General features: G+C 38.4%; 1 protein-coding gene and 1 long non-coding RNA gene across 8 annotated transcripts in view; one reads left to right on the top strand and one right to left on the bottom strand.

Annotated features, from left to right (window-relative positions):
* The window catches only part of LOC101743927 (brain tumor protein), a 486,142-nt gene that overhangs the window by 82,833 nt on the left and 384,353 nt on the right, over positions 1–18,956 (bottom strand). For 5 of the 7 annotated variants that reach the window (XM_062672157.1, XM_062672154.1, XM_062672156.1 and 2 more), the window contains one exon: positions 5,851–5,934. The gene's annotated coding sequence lies outside the window, so the exon portion shown is untranslated. Of the gene's footprint in view, positions 1–5,846; positions 5,935–18,956 lie in introns of all 7 variants that reach the window. The other 2 variants (XM_038015441.2, XM_021347500.3) reach the window with 1 other exon arrangement.
* LOC134200125 (uncharacterized) lies at positions 1,819–4,763 on the top strand. Its single transcript, XR_009974900.1, has 2 exons — positions 1,819–1,997; positions 4,426–4,763. It is a non-coding gene; the product is annotated as an uncharacterized LOC134200125 (long non-coding RNA).

The raw sequence follows: 18,956 nt of genomic DNA, 5'->3' as shown, positions 1-18,956 counted from the left end.
GACGAGTTTTGAAAGAAAAACTATGAATAAATAAATTGTTTATTAGCTGACATTTCGGATTATTTGCTCGTTAAAAATTGGAGAAAGTCAACGTTGGTTGGTTGAGTGGTATATTTTGTTTGTATGAGATCGATAATCTCTGGGTACAATTAAACATGTAACCGATTTATTAAAATGTTTCTTGTGGGCATATTATAAGTATAATGCCCACAGAGGGGCTTCGGCTTGAATGCGCTTCATTTTAATATATAAATATGTATATAACCTTTATTACGAAGAACATAACACAAAGCATCTTTTGAAATTGAATTACGTAACTAGATATAATGGTTCATTAAGGCATAAGACCTTTTCATGAGAGGACTAATTAAAAAAAAAGATGTAACACAGATTACTTTCGAAATATTTTTTCTAGCATTCGAAATTCAAACAAGCCGCGCATCCACTCACAACATCTGTTTAGTTTAAACTGAAGTTGAGAAAGAGCAACGGCACATATAAAAACAATTCCTAAGTGTTTGTGTCGTGTGGAAATTTGGAACTTAGGTTTTTTTGAGGTCTCATCACGACTTGTTCATTCTGTTTTTCGTTCGATCTATGTAATTTCGATTTAGATTTAAAACTTAATTCTATTTTTTTAATAAGTTTTCGTAATTCATTCCTTTAATCCGCCTTTCGATCTAATTTCGTTTTAGATTTATAACTTAATTCTATGTTTTTAATATGCTTTTCGTAATTCATTCCTTTAATCCGCCTTTAAATTTGGAATCAAAATCTTTTAAACTTTTAAATAAATTTAAAAAGTTTTTTTTTTAACATCCCTTTTATTTGTTTGGTTTTTAAATTATGAATACGTGAAGAATAATTATTTTAAATGACAAAATATTGATACTTAGCTAAATTCAAACTTCTTTCTAAATTCTTTATTGGACCATAATGATTGTATGTTTAACGTGAAATAGCGATAATTAAGCTCCAAAGGCCAATAAAAAGGTTTTAGTTGCGGCCATTTTGGAAATTAATTTCAGACGTTACAATGTGGAAATTGAATAGGTCGATTTCCGGAATTTAAATTTTGCAAACGAGCGAGTCACGCGTCATTTTCAGCAGCCAGTCAGCCTACTGTGGTTGCATACAACGCGACCGACTCAACCGCAATAACCCGATGCAAACTATAGTGATTTAAATTTTAATCATACAACAAAACCGACTAATGTTTGGTTTAACTTAAACAAACCGTTAATCTGATGATGAGGGCACATTGCCCTTTTTTTTCCCTACCTATGCTGATAGCCTTGCTATTTCAGCTTCTCCTTGACGTGTACGAGTATGTGAGCTCACGGGGCTCTAACCGGGAGTGTTGCTAACCTTGTCCTCAACAAGAGCAGTGCTCAGAATCTACCACCGGATCAGAAAGGCGACCCACTGATAATATCCGGCGAGAAACTCAGTGGGCGCTTGCCCTTAAGATGCTACGGTCAACTATTGTTAAAAGTGTACTAAGTTGTATCTCACAAAGTCGATTTAAAGTTTTTAAGTTTGTCGATTCATTTATTCGAATAACACGCAAAAATTATCTTAACAGCCGATTCCGGAGATACGCTTTCTTTTTAAAATTTTGATCAGAATGAAAATATGTAGTATATAATGAAAATAAATCACTTATAATGGTGCACCTGAGATGGTATTATATTAAAAGATTTTTATTGAATCAATAATCGATAATTTTAAATCGATTCACGATTCTTCTTAAGAAGAAAAACTCTAGCTGGAATTAGACGAAAATGTTTTTTGGAAAATCATTCTAGAAGGTAAGTTTCCTCTAAGCAAATGAAGTGAAGTTTGGGTTTTTTTTTTTTATTGGTGGATGAGCTCACGGCCCACCTGGTGTTAAGTGGTTATTGGAGTCCATAGACATCTACAACGCAAATGCGCCACCCGACGCCGCTCCGATTTTTTACGACCCAAACTGCACGGACAAAATAATTCTACCATAGGTCTGTTTTATAAAGTATAGTAATATAAATAATATTTAAGCTGATGATGATGTTAAAGTGTAAGTGTATTGACAGAAAATCATATGATATAGGTAACCTAAAAATCTTATATAATTTTTTAAATATCTCTGTATACCCATAAACAATATTGATTTTAATTTGTTTATAATAAAAGGGATATATAGTCTGTTATTTAAACTTAATTTCATTACTGTCCTTGAACTTCGTTTCGTGGGCCGTGCAATGTATGGAGAGTGGCCCGTGTCCTTTGTTCTCGTATGACCGAAATGCAGACCAGGGAATCGTTTCTTGACTAGGGGCACTCTTTATTGGAGTTAGTAGAACACTCAGATATACAGAAAGTTTGAAAATTACCGTCCCTCCAAAGGTTCGGGACGCACAAGCCGTAATCACGTAAATCGCATTTAAATAGCAAAAATTATTAATACGCTTAATACAATTACATTTTGAAGGTAAACAAGTTAATTATATTAATTTGGTTTAAACAAAACGGCAAAATATCCGCTCATAATTAATTGCTTCCTCAAACGGTGAACTCAAGTAAAACACGTAGGTAGATTCACGAATTAATTTCTATTTAGCAAAATTTTATTTCTTATTAAATAAAGAGTAGGTATTTTTATGATTTAATTCAGAGTTTTTTTTATTGTTTAGATGGCTGGACGAGCTCACAACCCACCTGGTTTTAAGTGCTTACCGGAGCCCATAGACATCTACATAGTAAATGCGCCACCCAACTTGAGATATAAGTTCTAAGGTCTCAGTATAGTTACAACGATTGCCCCGCCCTTCAAACCGAAACGAATTACTGCTTCACGGCAGCAATAGGCAGGGTAATGGTGCCTACCCGTGCGGACTCACAAGAGGTTCCTACCACCAGTAAAGGTATGAGGAAGAAGGCCCAGAGGCAGAAGTCCAATGCGATGGTTGGACCAGATACGCTCTACTCTCAACACCTTAGTCCAGGTTGGCATCAGCGCAGCCTAGAATAGTCAGGGCTGGCGCAGGATAGTCCAGGAGAAAGTTATTAAAGGCTTTTTTTCTCAGCTTTTTTTTGGCTCCAGTAACCACTTAACACCAGGTGGGCTGTGAGTTCGTCCACCCATCTAAACAATAAAAAAAAAACTGTCTGTTACCAGCAGCTTCTTCTAAATTGTCACCTCTCTTTCTGCTACTAACTACGCAAGATCACTAAAAATATTTTAATAGATAATTTGGAACAGCGAACGGATTGTGAAAAAAGCATTAAAATTTTATTAAAGTTTTACGATGATAGGTTTTTGTTGATGCATTACAGATGAAACAGGGTCGAACTATACGAAGAGGTGAATGACATCTCCTTGAGACAAGAAGTGATGTCGCGCTAACCTAAATGCTATTCATTACGGAAATGGCTTTTTTTTCGGGTTTCGTTTTTGTCACATGTGTAGCATGCTGTGTCAGTTGACATATCAAATATCTTACATAAGAAGTCGTCGTGGCCTAAAAGATAAGACGCCCGGTGCAAGCGCATCGAGCGATACAACTGTGTCGGTGTTCGAACACCGCTTGCAGCTACCAATTTTTTTATTTAAGCACGTATTAATTCATGTTCATGAACGTCTTCCACGATGAAGAGATAACTTAACGTAATAAGAATCAAACCCGGACATTTTATAATATAATTTGCGTAATTACTAGTCGAAGCGCGTTTTGTTAGCTCGCACGGATAAGTACCACCGTCCTGTCTATTTTTGCTGCGATGCAGACATAACTACGACACGATTGAGACTTATACCACCAGAGACGACCAGAGACGAGTGGCGGCATTCACAGTGGGTTCTATTCTGTCTATGGGTCTGTGGAACAAATGGACCCCAATTTCATATTCACGGTACGCAAGGTCATTTCACATTCTGGTTTCTGCTTAACTCTAAATATCGCGTGGAACGTGTCCCGTAACTATCTGAGATGAAATTCAGATTTGGCCACTTGTATGAAGACGCTGCTTCAAAAGTACATATTTTGTTGTTAATTCGGATTATTCAGTTTAATAATTTTCCCAACTCCAACGTAAATCTCGGGGGCGAATCAAATATTCATGAGTCGCTGAGATACTGAATTTGTTGTAAATCATCTAAGTTTGGTCGTTTAAGTGTTAAGCGTTTGCGAGATAGACTCGGCGGGTACATTTTTAAATAGCCTTATGCTATGCTTGACGGGCTTTTGTTTTAATTTTGCGAAAGCTCTCGCGTCACTTTAAAGGTACTCAATATAAGACCCGCCTCGTTTGTCTAGTTGTTTGTGTTCCAATTGCGAAAATCAATTCGGTTATAGATATGGTGGGAATTAGGTAGCTAGAAAATCTTAACTTGGACTTATCGATTTTGAAGTTCTTTGTCTGACCAATACTTTATTGTCTTCGTAGGCTGGCGAGCATATGGCCCACCTGATGGTTAGCAGTAGCAGTCCATTCCTACTGCTGGAGACCCTCCGCAAGCCTCGTTTGAAGAAGGACTTGTCATAAGGCTCGGGAAACAGCGAGAGGAGCACTCATTCCAGAGATGGATGGTACGTGGAAAACAAAATATTTCTGGAAAAATATTGTGAATGAACGCAGTGGTTCCCGATAGCGTAGATAAACTCCGCTCTGGTGGATGGTAAAAAGGACATGAAGGAATCATCCCGAGAAAACAATTGCGCAGGGTTATAAGACTACAAGAATTTTATATCGGCGGCAGGGAGTGCATTCGGCAGAGATGCGAATGTTGAGATGGATGTGTGGAGTGACAAGAATGGACAAAATAAGGATTGAGTATGTCAGAGGAATTGTTAAAGTAGCCCCAGTAATTACAAATTAAAGAGCGGACGGTTAGTGTTGTATGGACATGTGCTGCGTAGAGAGAAGATGCATGTGACTAGGAGATGTGTGGAAATGGTAGTGCAAGGTAGAGGGAGAAGAGATCGACCGAAGAAGATATGGATGGAGCGTGTGATTTACGATATGTGTGAAAGAGAAGTGAAGATTGAGATGAAGGCTGATAGAATAGAATTGAAGAGAAAAATTAACATTGCTGACCCCACCTAGTGGGATAACGTGGATATAAAAAGAGTTCAGTCGTTCTGTGGCGAAACTGCCTTTATGATTTTCACAGACATCTGTGCCTACTTAACTCGAGATGAACCGTGACCTCGACTGCCTATATATACTAAACACTATTTCGGATTTGTTTGAATTACAAATATTAAATATGTTTTACTACTTTGCTTGTCCCCGCCCGCAATTCCCTTTGCTGACATTAAAGTTATATTTATATTATTAGTACACTCTAGAGATGTGGTAGAGCTTGTTTTTTTTTGCTATATTTTTAGGATTTTTATTTCAGTCAATATTACATTTTATTACTCTATTTTTTTGACATGGGTATTGAAATAATACCCTTGTCACTCCAACTCCAGACGAATTAAATGACACCTAATAATATGTCGAAATCCATCAAAAGATCGACTGTGCAACGCGCCAAATAATTAGACATACACACCTTATATATCACACCTTTAGAATTAAGTGGTTTAACTTAGGTTTAACTAACAAAAAATTAAGAAAATAGGTTTTATATGCACTTCGAACGATTTATAAACATTCTATTAGTTTATAAAATTAGTTTACTTCAGAGAGGGCGCACGTACTCTTTCCACCTCTTTGAAATCATGCGCATACTTTAAAGTATTAAAATCGAAAATAAGAAAATGTTAATTAAGCCAACTCAATTCTAAAGGTGCGATATGTTCGAAAAACAAAGCCTAAAAATTACAATTTAATGAATTTTAGTCTCTTTTTACACGTACTTACGTTTTGATATCGTTTGTGCGATATCTAATTCATGATTGGCTCTCGGCACTCCGCGTCGCTGATGGTGCGGCAGTTTGGAATAATCTGGAACAATAATGCCAAGATTAGTACGATTCGAAGAAACCTGAAGACCGTATTCACCTTCAGTAAATTCTTATTCGACACCGAAGAGCTCATTGGTCAATTCACAAGTGTCATGTGTTTAATATTGTTGGAATTAAGAAAAGAATGGACTTATTGAATCACTCCGAAAAACCTCGAGGCATTTTTTAAAATTTTCACAGTCAATCTTTAATGTTTTCGCAAGAATATTCTATGCTGATAGATTAGCAATATTCACAAATTGACGTTTTTAGTTTTTTCCCTACTTCTTTGCTGGTAGCCTAGGGGGCTATTACAGTTACGCCCGGACGGGTTGGTAAGCTCACGGGTCTAACCCGAGCCTTGAGGTCTAGCCCTAGCAACAACAGTGCTTCGCAGAATCTACCACCGGCTCGGAATCGCAATCCACCGAGAAGATCCGGCGAGAGACTCAGTAGGCTGTGTCTATGGGCGGTTTTTAAGTACCGGCACCGGGTTTTAGTACCGCCAGCTTTGATTCCCTTGTTTTTTCTTTTGCACACGTATTTTTACTTAGAACGATAACAGATGGCATGGATAGAGGATTGAGGAAGGTCCAAGGGAAAGGAAGTACCAACAATAAGTATTGCTGCGGATAATTTCAAAGAATATGTTAGATACCGGGCATCTTTGCCAAAGATATTGCCCACAACCGGGAATCAAACTTTCAACCCGTGTAATCAGGCAACGAGGCAATACACCAGCAAAAAACGTTAATTTTTAATGGACTTCAAGGGGGACTTCAAGGATTCTCAATTCGAAGTGTGTGTTTTTATCTGAAACTTTTGGAAATGCAATCTGAAATTTATTCGAGATTATTTTGTACATTTTTGTACGATACGAAATTCACGATGCCAATCGTTTCGAACTTGTTAAAAGTTGGCGATGATAGTCAGACTTTGGCGAAAGAAAGTTGCTTTTTGGTAACAATCACTATTTTCCGACCGGTATACCTACTTCGTATTTATGAAAATATCATTGTAACGTGAAAATGAGAGTGGCAAAATTTGAGCAAATCGAGTTAAATATGAAATGAAGAAGTGTCTACTGTCCAGGATAGGGGCTTAAAATAGCATATTGTTACGACGGTAAGAGTAACGCCACCTATCGCCGAACAGTCGAAAGAATATCGACGGATCTAGTAGCATCTAGAACGCTCGAGAAGTACAACGCTATCTATTGTCAGATAGCCGAAACACAACACTAGAGAGGTGTGAAATATTTTCGATAATTTTAGGGATGAGGTATCGGCTATAAAGGCGTTGTAGAGATGACACGCAGTCAGTCAGTAATTAGAACTACTCGAAGCGAAACAGCGAACGGATCACCTGAAGCGAAGCGGAAGAAGCCAATTGAGAATTTTAAGGCGTTTGTGAAGTGTTTAAGTGTTTTAAGTGTTGAATAACGTTTTTAGTTTATACTTCGGTGAAATTTTATTTATCCCGAAACCCAGCGCGTAACAATATTTAGGCCGAAATTATCCTCGAAGCCATAGAAATAAAGGCAGATTGAAACAAAAAGTTAAGATGATGTGACCGTTTATACGGAATACCAAATTTCACATTTTTTTATTACAAAAGATTTGTGGTATTAATACGAAAGTTGTGGATGGAGGTGGTCACTACCCTTACGACACGCGAAGCGAGAGGAGATTGGTGATACTCTACATGACTATCTCACCCCACAAAACCGCATGACTGATTTGCGGCCGAAACAGGTATCATGGTGGATGGAACCTACCAGTGCAGTCTCGAATGAAGCTCTGCCTTACGCGTATGTATTAATTTAACGGGTTCGGTTTTCTTACTAAATATTATACTTTGAGGCAGTCTTTCGTAAATCTTCTCTTCTAAATCATTCCCTCACTGCTGAGGATCGCAATCACATGTGACATTTTTCCACTGTGTTCGATCATGGGTGGCATGGGCCGCATGGTACAGAGAATGGTAAATCTGACTCACAAAGAACTTTGCGTCCTAAGTAACCCGCAACTATGTCTGCAAGGTCGATCGTTCGGTACATGATTCCGTTCTAAATGGGATCACGTAATATTTCTTATTATTACATTTAAACATTATTGTTTCTGTTATTTGCTATTATATTGAACTGGCATTATGTGTGTTTCCGGTTATAATGTATTTTTGATGGCGGCGTGTTGGCACGTAAATATGAAAGAAAATAATGTTTTGCGAATCGAAAGAAAAATGATTAATTTAGTTTTTTGTTTGGGTCGTTGTGTTATCAGACCTCGTGAGTTGGTATTGCCGTTCTGGCTGAAAGCAATTAAGGGTCTGAAGAGCGAGGCGACAGGCCCTAATTCAACGCAAGCGACGAAATGTCATCCGGTCCTTCATATCGTAAGGTGATGGTTGTCGCGTTAGTCGTTTGTTTTTGGAAAAAATACTATCTTGTTCTTCGGCAGTCAACGAGTGGCAGCCACCCCTACTCTACAAATAATTCAACTCTACAATTGAATATGCAATTTCGAAAAGGGCACGTGTCGCATATTTTGTCAAATACGTTTTTTCATGTACATGTAGTTTTGAGGCTTACCTACACTCATTTTATAACAATTCCAGTAATTTTCAATTGCTATTTAACACTAAAATATATCTCAAAAGTTAATATTTTAAATTTTACGCTGCTTTAGAAAATAATCAGTTATTTTTTCATTTCCTGAACATTTAACCTTTTCAGAGATGTGCCTTTTTCGAAATCGCATATTCAATTATATCAATAATAATCAGCTACAAATTAGGGTACATGAAAGTAACGATTTATTTTGCTTTTTGTTGTTTATAAATGAGCTAGCGATCATATTATAAGTATTTGTTATTCAGAACACACTTCAAGTAGCTACGAGCCTAGACTGTTTGATTTCCACAATTAATTTTGACCTGAAACATAAATAACTATTGTTGAGAACAGATTTCACGAAAAAACGTAAGAGTTCACAAAACAACTGAACGCCAGGAACAGTTGGAGCGCTATTTAGAAACTATTCGAAAATTCTTCACAGAGTCCCGAGGCATCCCGCGAAGCATTCGGTTAATGAAAACTGCGAGATTAATTGCGAAACGTAATCGCAATTGCGAATGCTATTCACGGTTATTGAAAACTGCAATCTAATGACGAAAGCTTTTAGAAGACATTAAGAATTTATTGAATAAATAAAAATCAATTTGTTTCGCTTGCATAGGTACCATAGTAGAGAAAAAAATATCCAACAAATAAAATGGACTACGCTAAAAACTACTCAAATATAAAATACAACGTAAAATTAACTTGGAATAAAATTTAAATTGAAAAAAAAAAAAAAAAAAAAATTTATTTCGTCTGGTTGTAGTGTTGACCGCGGTAACTCCCTTACGTCATCCGGGTTCTGACTTCGGAGGGGTCGGACGCTTGAGCGAAGAGTACAGGGGAGTCGTTTAATGGGTAAGGTCCTGAAACATCCTTGGGACCCAGTTGCGTACCAGTCCCAAATACCTGGGCGCGGGGATCTCGTAGGAGGTTCGGCCCCCGGCGCAAAAAAATAATAATAATTATTTAAGGCAAGATACTCTCCGACTATTGATCAGCTTCGAATGCCTGTCCGTAACAGGAGAATGTCTACCTTATATTCATATTTAGCTTCCTCGACTTGAATATCTTGAGTACTGATGGTTGAGAATGCTCTAAGCCCGCACGTAATAGTAGGTACCAAGATCTACTATTTGACTTCCGGAACAATTATTATTGCGCTTTCCAGTCAAAAAGTATATAGGTTATGCAATTAAGTCTTCAACCTAAACTGCCTAAGATAGACAGATGGTGACATCTTGCAGTGTTTATGGTCTCTTATAACACCAGATTAACTATGATCTCGACTATCCGCCTAAGGTGAAAATTCCAAATAAACCACACTAATGCCTAAAAATAAAAAACCTTCTCTGGGTGTGACTCCTTAAACTATTCGCAGATAGTCAAATTCTGCTGAAATACTACGAGGTGCGTCCTTGTTCATATTTAATACACGAATAAATTTGCGCATTAAATTATTTTATGTGAATAAGCGGTTTAAATGACAGCAACCGGTACTAATATTACTCGTAAACAGAAGAATAGTTAGAGCAGATAAAAATCATGTTTTTGTACATAAAACTAGAGTTATACAATTGCTTTTACTAAGAATCAAAGCGATATTAATCGCGAAGGCGGTTTAATAATTAGGCCGGCGGTCTCGGGACGAAACTGGGGACCCCGATAATGGACTGCCAAATGAGAGGCAAAAGCACTTCTGCGTAACTGCTCCTAGCTGTTTTTCGTTACGACAGAAAATCGTTTCATTTCTCGGTAAGTGAATTTTGTTATTCATTTACAAGACATTTTTGATGACGCTTTAGAATTAATGAGAGCGAGGTTTTTTTTTTAATTTTGGAGAATAATTTTAGACTTCCCCGAGCGAATGGCACATACTATATTGAGGACATGCGTTTAAATTTGCAACGCCTTGGCTTTGTGTTGACATTGTAAGGCCAAAATCGAAGTTTATAGGCCATATGAGTACCGGTCTTAAAAAAGAATTACCTCGCTAAATTTCAAACGAAATGCCATTTCGAAAGTTTCCACACGAAGCTGGGGAGGGCCACACGTAAAACTCCGATCACCGTTGTGAGTTTTGACTCGAAAACTTTTAGTTTGGCACGTCAGGTGTTCGCCACGTTGTTCATTCATCTAAAACTAATTATAACGAAACGAAATTCGAAAGGAGCCCGAAACCGAAATGTTCAAGGTTATTTGGCGGGATAATTTATTTATGTTTATGATTTTTACCTGGGAGTGCGTCAGCTACCTGTGGGTGGGTTCCTTGAAATTTTTTGCCCTCAAAGGATTACTTTGGCTTCGCGGAGACCGTTCGGCTAAACAGGCTTGAGTCACGAACGTCTATTATTATTCATTTTAATACGAATCGATTTTGTCGAAAATTAGAAAATCGAATGATTTGAATTTCGTTTAGTGTCTAGACTCTGAATGGTTACAAAGATGATGCCTTTTGTCTTTTACTTATCAAACCAAGGTTGCTTTGCTAGCCGCTTTTAGATTTGACTTTAATCCAGTCACAGCCAAATAGAATCACCCGCTATGCAAATCCTATTGAAGGTTTCCTACAAATTTAATCAAAATCAGTCCAACCGCTTCGGACTCCATAGAGAATATACACACATCGACTTTATTATAACATTCTTCATATTTATAAATATATAAATGTATATGTAATGTAATTTGTTTCCTAAAGTGATTCTTCTCCATCTGATGATATTCTGGAAGAGCACGCTCTTAGCGTTAAAACCGCTTATTGTATTTAATATTTTGCATTATTGGTTTTGTGTATAATAAGGAATACTCTCTCTCTAATCGACTTTTATATATTTAGATTACATAGGTGTGCGAAATCACGGGCCAAATGGTATTGGCGGAAACAAGAGTGCTTACAGTTCACTACGTCAATGTCACCGCCCGCCATTGGTAATCGAAATCTCAATTGTATTCCGCAATTCAACCACATCACAAGCCGGAAAATATTACTACTGCACGGCAGAAATAGGCATTGGAGGTACCTACACGTGCGAGCTCACAATACGCCCTAGTAGTAGGTAAGGTGCATCCGGTATCTATAGATAATATAAGTCGCCGTGGTCTAAAGGATAAGACGTCCGGTGCATTCGTATCTACGATGCACCGGTATTCGAATCCCGCAGGCGGGTACCAATTTTTCTAATGAAATACATACGTACTTAGCAAATGTTCACAATTGAGTTCCACGGTGAAGGAATAAAGTCGTGTAATAAAAATCAAACCCGCAAAATTGTGATTTGCGTAATTACTGGTGGTAGAACCTCTTGCGAGTCCGCACGGATAGGTACCACTACCCTGCCTATCTGAGCCGTGAAGCAGTAATGCGTTTCAGTTTGAAGGGTGGGTCAGCCATTGCAACTATACCGAGACGTTAGAACTCATATCTCAAGGTGTGTCTATGGGTTCCGGTCGACATCTAAGACCAGATGGGCTGTGAGCTCGTCCACACATTAACGCAATAAAAAAGACATCTCTCTTAATCTATGTTATTCAAGATCGTGTTTCATTTTTTAGTGAAGTCATCAGTGAATGCAATGAATGGTGACGTACTTATGGGGACGAAATCTCAATTGTACTCGTATCGTATAAGGATTTATCTACTCTATATAGAGAAACGTATGACACTGACAGTTTCGCGGTAAAGGCGAACGAAATTGAAGTTCAGTTCGTGACATTTTACTAACATCTATACTAATATATAAATCTACAGTGGTTTTTACGGATGTTCCATTATAACTACTGAACCATGCATCCGATTGACTTGAAACTTGATATCCATGTAGGAAATACGTTTACTTCATGGATAGGCTAATATTTATATGAGTTTTGGACTCCCTTAATAGTAATAATGTTAATTTTAAATGCCCAGCGAAGCGGGCAAGAGTACGCCTATATAGTAGCCTATATTATCTTTTTAGGAAACATATTATTATGTAGGTAAAATTAGGATCTCCGAAAGTCTCATTTGTCCCCAACCGAGCCCAATGATAAAGCTACGTAAACACGACCTCGCTCGAGGCCAGTCTAACACGTACAGTCAACACATAAACTGTAACTTACTTAAACTTGTTACAGCTAATGAATTGTTTGGGGAATTGTACTAACTCTCGTCTGTTATGCGCGCCTGGTATTCCAGCAGAGGTTGTTACTGAATTAATAATTGAATTATTCGAATATATTTAGGGGGTTTTGATTAAATTTCGATCTAACATGAGAATATATTAACGGTATCTTAATGATACAAAACAAAATATATACGTATCGTAAATAATGATTCTGTGGATTAACGACAAAGGGAAGATCGTCCACCGACCGAGTGATATTGCTCAGTAAACCGACGCTTCGAATGTTCTTTTTTTTTCCCCACCTAAGCTGATAGCCTTGAGAGGCTATATCAGCGTCGCCTTAACTAGTAGGTGAGATCACGGGGCTCAAACCTAATGACGTTGCTAACACGAACCCTAGCAAGAGCCGTGCTTCGCAGAATCTACCACCGGATCGGAAACGCGACCCACTGAGAAGATCCGGCGAGAAACTCAGTGGGCTGTGTCTGTGGGTTAATTTACTCGTCGAGCCCTTCGTCGCAAGCGATGGGTTCGACGAGGATGATGACCGGTGCTTGAGGTACCTACAAGCCCCTTAGTGGATTGGGAGGACGAACGTTGTTGTTCGGAACTTGTATATATGCAAGCTTATCCTGAAATTGTCGTAAGCGAGATTCAGGCATCTGTCAAATATCTTTTGTTGTATGATGGCTACCCGTCACAATTCTATTACAATTCACATGATATACGCGATTGGTTTGTGGCTTGTGTTACTTTGTTTTGCGTCATATTATAACAATGAAAGTGTTTTTTTTTATTAGGCACTTGCTCTATAACGTTCAAGTGGCCGCCAACGAAATTTGTCAAATAATCGAACACATCATTTACAATAGATCGTCTCGCCGGAACTATCATTCGCACCATCTGGATGGTTGGCGTTCCACTACAATGCGTTTCAAAAACAGTTTTCTGCCACGCACAGAAAATCTCTGGAATTCGTTGCCATCAGCGGTCTTCCCCAACAACTGCGACATTGGGTTATTCAAGAAAAGAGCATATTTTTACCTGAAGGGTAGGCAACGCACTGGCGTCGCTGGTGACCATGGGCGGCGGTGAATCACTTACCATCAGGTGACCTGTCTTGCTCGTTTGCCTCCTAGTTGTTATAAAAAAAAAAAAAATCGGAATGTCGTCTCAGTAACCACAGTAAACAAAAATTTCAGAATTGAAACTACCTAGTTGATGAATATCCAAGAGTTTATCTTTGACAAATTTTGTATTGATGTGTCAGTCTGATAACTTTTTTCGGAGATGCCGGGAGAGATCCCTAATCTAGTTAGAAGAGGATGAGCGATCCCTCAAATACAAATATCATACACTACGAGCTCTGGTGCATAGTGTTACTTTCTCTGCCTATCTACCTGCCAGTAGCCTCGAGAGGTCATTCTGGTTTCACAATGACTGATGGACCAGATCATGGGGTTCAAGAAGAAATAATTTACTAAAACTAGCCCTAGCAAGAGCAGTGCTTCGCAGAAGCTACCAATGGATCGGAAACACTACACAGTGATAAAATTCGACGAGAAATTTAGTGGGTTAGTGTACCTTCAGAGACGCTTTTGAAATTTACCAGTAGCTAATGCTGAAAGATTTCACTTGCACTAGAATAGTGATGAGCAAATTGCCCACTGAGTTTCTCGCCGAATCTTCTCAGTGGGTCGCGTTTCCGATCCGGTGGTAGATTCAGCGAAGCACTGCTCTTGCTAGGGTCAGTGTTAGCAACTCTCCGGTTGAGCCCCGCGAGCTCACCTACAAACGTTAGGGTGAAGCTGAAATAGCCTCTCAAGGCTATCAGCATAGGTAGGAAAAAGAAAAAAAAAGAGCATATTTGGTTGGTCTTGCTTTGTTCATGACTACATTAGAGGCAAATGAGCCGGGCGCTTTAGTCAATCCGAGGTTATCTGAGAGTGTTGGCACATAAAATGTTTATTCAGTTAGCCAGCCAGCACTGACCAGGTATTACGACTCGCTGGGCCGATGTAAATGTAGCATGCGTGCCGATGATTTGCTCACCGGTAACATTAAATTTAAGGGTAATTTAAATGTATATAGACACTTAAAAAACTCGTTTATGGCTTTGGTGGTAAAAAGTCTATAATTACTTGACTTCTGGCATTCACAACTGGGCTTTTAGTGAATATGATTGCAAACGAATTCATTAGGCATTTGTTTTTTTTTATTGCCCTTGTACTTGTAGGCAGACGAACATACGGTCCACCTGATTGTGAGTGGTTACCGTCGCCCATGGACTTCAGCAATGCCAGGGACAGAGTTAAGCCGCTGCCTACAATTCTCTCCATTCTCTCAATTAAGTACTCTCCACAAGCTTCGTTTGAAGACGGATATGTCATAGCGCTCGGGAAACACCGTGGAGGGAAGCTCATTCTAAAGCCGGATGGTACGTGCGATGGTTTTTGCTAACATTGATGACCTTGAAAGTAGTAATTATGATTTTTTTTATTAAATCTAAAAAATTTGCGAGGTATTTCGTATGGGATGAGAGTCTGGTTACCACTTTGTAATTTTCCAAAAAGTTTTTTTTTTCTATTACATATATATAATTGATGGTAGCATAAGGTGTTATTCCAGCTACTCACAGATGGGTAGGTGAGCTCACGGGTTCATTATGAGAGAGCTTGCTGACAATGGCCCTAGCAAGAGCAGTGCTGCGCGCAATCTACCACCTTATCAGAAACGCGATCCCTTGAGAAGATTCGGCGAGAAACTGTGTGTTGTTTTTTTTTAGACTGAAGGATTACTGGTGGCCTGGAGCCCTTTCCAGTTTCATCAGGACAGGTGGGCGAGAAAAGGCTTAGCCAGGAGGGGTGGGATTTGCTAACAGCTGCCCGAGCGCCTCGGAAGGATACCTAACAACTCAAGAGCAGCTGCTTCGCGAATGATTCTGCTACCGGTTCGGAATCGCGCCCCGCTAAGAAATCGGCGAGAAACTCAGCGAGTTGATTCATGGGTTAGATTGCACGTCGAACTCTTTGTCGAGTTCGACGAGTACGGTTACCGGGGTCCCTAAGCTTTTTTTTTTTTATTGCCCTTGTAGGCAGACGAGCATACGGCCCACCTGATGGTGAGTGGTTACCGTCGCCCATGGACTTCAGCAATGCCAAGGGCAGAGCCAAGCCGCTGCCTACCGCTTAATACTCTCCACAAGCCTCGTTTGAAGAAGGACATGTCATAGCGCTCGGGAAACACCGTGGAGGGGAGCTCATTCCATAGCCGGATGGTAAGTGGCAAAAAAGATCTCTGGAAACGCACTGTGGATGACCGCAGTGGCTCCAGGTAGTATGGATGAATTCTACTCCGGTGGCGGGCGGTGCGATGGTAAAAACGAGATGCCGGTATCATCTCGAATAATTCCTCAGAGCACTCCCCATGGAACAAACGGTACAAAATACAGAGGGAACCGAAGTCCCTCCGCAGACCCAGAGGTTCCAAACCTTGCAAAAAGCTTGCTCTTAGTGTTAGAGCTGAAGGAGTCTAATGCAAAGGTTATTGGATCTGACAAATCCGTAAGGACGTGAGACTCGGTGGTCTATGTCTATGGACTGGTTCGTCGATAATACTCGAATGAAACGTTTCATCCAAACGTGTTTTTTGGCTAAAACAAATCCTTCGCAATAAAACTCGTTACAGGTTTTTTATTATTTCTAACGTTTATGTCAACACTACCAGAACGGCCTTAGATAAATACGTGTTACTAAATCAAATAAATCAATTTTGAATCTTAAGAAAAATACGAAAAAAAAAAAAAAAGAATTTCTTATTTGCGTCAGTCACCTTCACAAGTGTGCCGAGACAGAGAGCAAATGAAATCTATAAAAGCAATGAACTTGATAATGCTTTGTTGGTTCATGCTGACAGACAAGCTAGCAGAGAACAATTAATGGAAACTAGAGGTCCCGCAGTATTCGAAATTCGACTATAATTAATTGGAATTGTAAGTTTGTACACTATTATGATTGTATTTTATACTTCTATAATCACAAATTTCCCCAAGACAACACTATAAAAATATTAACAAAGGCAAACAATATTTAATTTATTCTCAATTTGACAACAGACGTCAAAAACAAAAGTTTGACAATAAATAGTATGCATGCGTGTGTGCGTCAAATACATGGTATGCAGTGTGCGTAATGTTTTCTTTATTGATTTAATGTATCTTTTATGCATAATTTAAAAAAAATATTAGCATTGTGCACTTCTCTATATTCTCTATAAGTGCGGAAAATTTCATACTCCTCCGTCCACGCAATTTTCGTAAAAAGGGATACAAAGTTTTTGCTTTACGTATTAATATATAGATACCATTTAACAATGGAGATATACTGTAATAAAGCATTTTCATATTATGCGATTGCGGGTGATCATATAACCCGGATATTCCCCCATATAACGTGGGGATTTCACACGTTATATATATTTATTACTTATATGGGTGGACGAGCTCACAGCCTACCTGGTGTTAAGTGGTTACTGGAGCCCATAGACATCTACGACGTATATTCGCCACTTACCTTGAGATATAAGTTCTCAAGGTTCAGTATAGTTACAACGGCTGCCCCACCCTTCAAACCGAAACGCATTACTGCTCCACGGCAGAAATAGGTAGGGTGGTGGTACCTACACGCGGACTCACAAGAGGTCCTATCACCCGTAAAATATTTCTGTACATGCTGTGAAATTTATAATACAGTACAGTATAGTATATAGTAATTTCGCGTAATTTTGCGCATTGTGTTGTTCTAAATTAAAATAAAATTAATTTATTAAGTTTGTTTGTTCCTAGTTTTTGTATTGTAAAAATATTGGTTATATTGTATTTTATCTGTATATACATATATTACTTTTATATATAACGCGTCATACAATGCTTTATTAGAGAATACACCTACAACGCGTTTCATATAACGCGGAACCAATTTATCGTGTTATGCGCGGGATTACTATATTTTATTATAGTACTCAAATGTGAGGACTTGTTAATATGCCGTAAATTTCTATCGGCAGATCGGAGCCTCTTATCAAACAGAGTTATCAAACACCATTAAGCACCATCAGAAATCCTCAGTCTATTCTATGACTCAGTAGGCATGAGATACTTTAAAATAATGTAGGCTTTGAAGCGTATATGGATTCACGAATAAGACGCAACCTTTAAGCCTTGTTCGGACTGGGCGAGTATTTTAGTCGAGTACCGAGTAATTTAGTGGCTAAACTACTCGCTACTCGCCCGAAAAAATAGAACAAAATGGATTGACTTGACTAAATCTATACTAATATTATAAAGAGGAAAGATTTGTTTGTTTGTTTGTTTCGAATAGGCTCCGAAACTACTGGACCGATTTGAAAAATTCTTTTTCCATTAGAAGCCGACATTGTCCCTGATGAACATAGGCTACTTTTTTAATTTTAATTTTTATTTTTTGGTTTCATGTGTGTTTTAATGTTTCCGAAGCGAAGCGAGGGCGGGTCGCTAGTTATTTAGAAACCTACTCGACTAAATTTTTGGTGCTCAGACAAATTTAGCTACTAAAATACTCGCCTAGTCCGAACAAGGCTTTAAGGCGCCAAATATAAAAGAGTCCACGGCAAAAATGATATAAACAAAAATGCCTTGTAATGTTATATTAATAAAGTCGAGAACTGGATTCACTATTTTTCTCGGAATTTTTTCTAATTCTAATTTTACGGCTTAATCTCGAGTTTGTAATATCAATTTTATCATTCTCAACGTGGCCACGAACATAAGCTTGCATTCGTCGACATTTTAATATTTTGCAAACTACCGTCAATTTTTCTATAATGTAATAAAATGAAAATAATGAAAGCGAAATTGAACCGTAAAAATTGTTTTAATTATAACATTCACTTTTAATTGCATACTCGGGCTTGGCTGAATCATATTAGAATGAAATAAAAACCTTACGTACGCTTTTGTTGCAGGGCTAACAAATTTATAATGAAGTAGGTCATCTTTTCTGTACTCAACTAAAATTTATGAGTTTCGGTTTCTCGCCTCCGAAAACATTACAAACGATGTTATAACTCAATATTTATTTTTATCATTGCTTATATGGGTGGACGAGCTCACAGCCCCCCTGGTGTTAAGTGGTTACTGGAGCCCATAGACATCTACAACGTAATTGCGCCACCCACCTTGAGATATAAGTTCTAAGATCTCAGTATAGTCACAACGGCTGCCCTATCCGCGCGGACTCACAAGAGGTTCTACCACCAGTAAATCAC

Source organism: Bombyx mori, chromosome 14, assembly GCF_030269925.1.
Source record: "Bombyx mori chromosome 14, ASM3026992v2".
NCBI classification, from domain to species: Eukaryota; Metazoa; Arthropoda; class Insecta; order Lepidoptera; family Bombycidae; genus Bombyx; species Bombyx mori.
Note: the sequence above shows the minus strand (reverse complement) of the source record. Positions and strands in the feature narration are given on the sequence as shown.